Below are 4,181 nucleotides of genomic sequence, written 5' to 3' on the forward strand. Positions count from 1 at the left end.
AGCTCGGCTGGCAGCGGCCATGGAGGACAGCGGCGGAGGCGACCGGCGAGCAGGAGGTGCGGGCGTCGGGGCCATGGGGATCGGGCACAAGGAAGAGAGCGAGAGGAGGGAGAGATGGGGATCAGGCACGAGGCGGGTGTGGCGGCGGGCACGGGAACGAGAGGAAGAGATGGGGATCGGGAGAGAGTGTGGTGAGGGGCTAGGGTTAGAGCTGGTGGGGGCGCCGGCTGGGCTGCCGGGAGGAAGGATGGGCCGGCCTGGGCTGTCTCTCTCCTCTCTCCCTCTCATACTTTCTTTAACAGAAAAGAATTAGAGAGAAGAAAAGAAAGAGAGGGTTGGGGAAAGAAGTTGGACATGGGGATAATTTTCCCGGGCTCATAAAAATGCGCAGAATTTGACAAACATGGCCTGGGGATTTTTAGAGGAAGTAAAATCCACACGCGTTGGATTTAACTTGGCAAGTTTGAATTTCGAAACCCATTCAAATGAACTTCAAATGGGTTGAAATTATAGGAGATGACCCTACACAATAGATGTGATTTATGGGCAGATTTGGAACATTAATGGGTAGAGTAAAATTGCAACTCAATTTTACTAAAAGGCCCCAAAGGAAGAAAAGAAGTTGAGTAGGATAAAAGGAAATTTGAAGAACGGTGCATATGTGTTATGGGTGATTCCAAGCCAATGGAATGGTTTAATATAGCTCCCTAAATATTAGGAGGATAAGTTTTAAAGAGAAACCACCATGTGAGTTCCCTCAATTTAAATGGATCAGAGATCCATGCAATTTATTTAAGTTGCAAAATTTAGTGGCATGATGAAATGATGCAATGCAAGAGATGCAACAAACAAAACAAATCACACGACGAAACTCAGAGCATCTGGAAGTCTTCTGGAGCATCGGTCTCGGGGCGTTACAACACTCCACCACTACAAGAGGATCTCGTCCCGAGATCTAGGGTGGCACCGGAGAGAAACGGAAGAGGAAGAGAAGAGGTAAAACTAAGTTGCTTCTTGACAAACGAGTGAAACCATGAACCTTGAGAGGTTGAACAAATTAAAAGAGAGAATACAATGAAGATGAACAAAGTTGAAAACAATCCGTTAGAAAAGGGGAACAAGGAACATTATGAGAACCTTGTGGGTTGAAAGACATGAAACAAGGGCTTAACGAACCAAAAGAATATGAAACCACACCGGTATAACGAGATAGCCAAGGAACAAGAATGACATAATTTTGACAGCACTCCGGTTGAAAAGAGAAGGAAAACTTGATAAGATGAAAAGAAATTGAGGAGATGACACAACACTCCGGCTAAATGGATAAGCATGAAAAGAACACGATCTTCACAATTCGAGATGATAAGCGAAGAGAGCAACATCACCATGCCTCCGGAAGAAATAAGTAAAAGAAGATAGATCCTTGGAATAATGAATGGAGAAGAAAATTACAACTTCTGCCACAAATGAGCTTGGAAAGCACCCTTCCAAGAAGGTTATAACGGAGTTGTTGGAAAATCAACAACGAAAAGAACAAGCTTGTTGAGGGCTTATGGAACACATCTCAAAATTATGAGGTGACAACCCGCCACTAACGGAAACAGTTGATTGGATTGAGATCAACAAGGAGATGAAAACTTCTTCACCAAGATGAGAAGGAGAAAACTTGATCATTGATAAACACCACAAATAGCTACATTCCTTTGGGAAGGCTATAGGTGAAATATAACCCAATACAACTCCAACAAAAAGATTGATGTGTTGAAAGATCTCCTGAGCGAAGAGAAAAAATGGTGGGTTTAAATATCTCATTCCTTACAACTTGTGAATCATGAAACATGAAGGAAATTATCAAGAATGACATAACACCACCTCAAAAGATAAGAGATAAAGAATTGCACTTCGGAATGCAAGATGAAGAATACTTGAACTCCCCAAAACAAAACGTGTGTTGAACACCATGTTTATTTCAGAGTATAGCTAGGCGAATCATAACTTCAAGAGAAATCTTGAAGAACAATTGAAGAATGAAACGAATCCTTGATGAGCCACCATGTTGATCCTCCATGACGAACTCCGATAATAAAAGAATGATCAAACGAAAGGGAAAATTGAAAAGAACTCCGGGAGAAGCCTTGCAATGATTAGATGAAGCTTTGAAATGATATAATTGAAATAACTTGGAGCTCCGAAAAGAAAAAATGAACAAATGAGATCAAGAATTTTGATGAATCTCCGGAATAAGGAATTAATCACTTGGATGAAACAAGAATAAGAATTACATTATGCTTAGCCTTCACCAATTAAATTGATGACAAGCAATGGATTTGGCATACTAATTATTCTCGTAGAAAGGATTAAGATAGATATGGCGCAAACTTGGGAAGGTCTTCATCGAACCACCGGTAGGATTGGAAAGAACGAATGAATCTATATGATAATGAAGGAAGAGAACTCTTGAACGAACCACCATAAGAATTGGAAATGAAAGTAGCAAAGGCACAATTTACCGGGAAGAATTAGAAAAATGAATAAAGATACTTGACGGAATATAAATATATGAGAACGAAGAGATCACGAACTGACTAGGGAATACTTGAGCGGTGCACCGTAAGATTTGGAGAACGAGAGCTGAAAGCTGGAATGAATAATTATGACATGATGGCCTTTGGATGATCAAGAAACGAAAACAACTCATGAAATGCTCCGGATGGGTGAAAAGAATTCTCACAATCGAAAACAATTATGAGAGGACGGCATCAAGCTAGAACCATGAATCTTGAAGAGAATGGAGCAAGATTTAAGAGAAACTCTTCTTCGGTCTTCAAATGTTGAGAATGACGATGAGAAACACCACCATGAATTGTTGAGATACTCCGGGATGAAAATTAGAAAGATTGAACCAACAATGAAAAGAGTTTGAAAGATCTTGGAGAAAGACATTTGACTGATGATAATTCATTCTTACGTCAAACTTTGCAATGAATTTGAGAATAACTCCAGAAAAGAATTAGAAGAGTCAGGTAAGATCCTGGGAAAAAGACCTGTGGGTTAGGGCCCACTCAAAAGTTACACCGTTGAATGATTAAAAGAAAGATTGCGCCGGTTGAATTAAATGGCTTGAAATGTGATAACAACCTCGAAATAGCTTGAACGGATTGATAATGGAGACACAAATCTTCTGAGATATCTTCGGCACTCCAGAACAAATGAATGGCGAGAAGTGGATGATTAAGAGGTACACTGGCATGAGAAAGCATTTGAAACAAGGAAAGGAATGTGACCAACATTGAAGGCTTGAATTTAGTCCACCGAAGAAGAAAAAGAACGAAGAATAACAAACTTGAAGCTCCGTTAGTATCTTCCTGAGAATCACCGGATAAGAACATTGACGAAAAAGGATGGAGAGACTTCCCATCAATAAAAAGGATACTTGATTAAGAAATCTGAGTCAAAGGGTGGGAGGGCGGGAAAACAAGGGCAACTTGGGATGAATGAAACGGACATCATTGAGAAAACTTAGAATTGATCTTGCAGATGGGGAGAATGATGGGATCATCTTGAAGAGAAACGCACCGGTTGGAAACAGAATTAAGATGGCAATCTCGATGGTCAAGAATGATTAGTATCCACATAGGAATATGAGAACACCACTTAGAATAAGGTATGGAATCAACACTTGTCATTGAAGCAACTCGAATACCACAAAACAAAACAAAACAAAACAAAGGATTGGCTTGCAGAATAAGCCGGAACAAACATATGATAGAGATTTCGTCCGAAGTTTTCGTGGTGGGGCCCACATGGGCTCGGTCGTACAACACCATCATGTACAAGGCAGTGCACATGACATACGAAGCGTCCCCGAGTCGGCATAGCCAAGGACTCTTTAAGACACTACGAGACCACTGTAAAACCAACCATGGAAAGGCGGACCACTAGACGTCGAACCCCAATCTCATATCATGCATCTGTCGGAAAGATATCCTAGGAGCTACTTGAATTCCCACTTATAAACTCCCGAAACTTTCTGGTTATGCAATCTGGTGTTGGGGATACAGGGGACACAAAATATATCACCCAAACTAACAATACCTAGATCCAGCTGTATCCATCCTTCAACACATAACCAAGAAACCTTCGGAAATCATTTACCTCAACCTTCGAAAAGCATCCGTTAT

Source organism: Triticum aestivum, chromosome 3D, assembly GCF_018294505.1.
Source record: "Triticum aestivum cultivar Chinese Spring chromosome 3D, IWGSC CS RefSeq v2.1, whole genome shotgun sequence".
In the NCBI taxonomy this organism is placed as follows: domain Eukaryota; kingdom Viridiplantae; phylum Streptophyta; class Magnoliopsida; order Poales; family Poaceae; genus Triticum; species Triticum aestivum.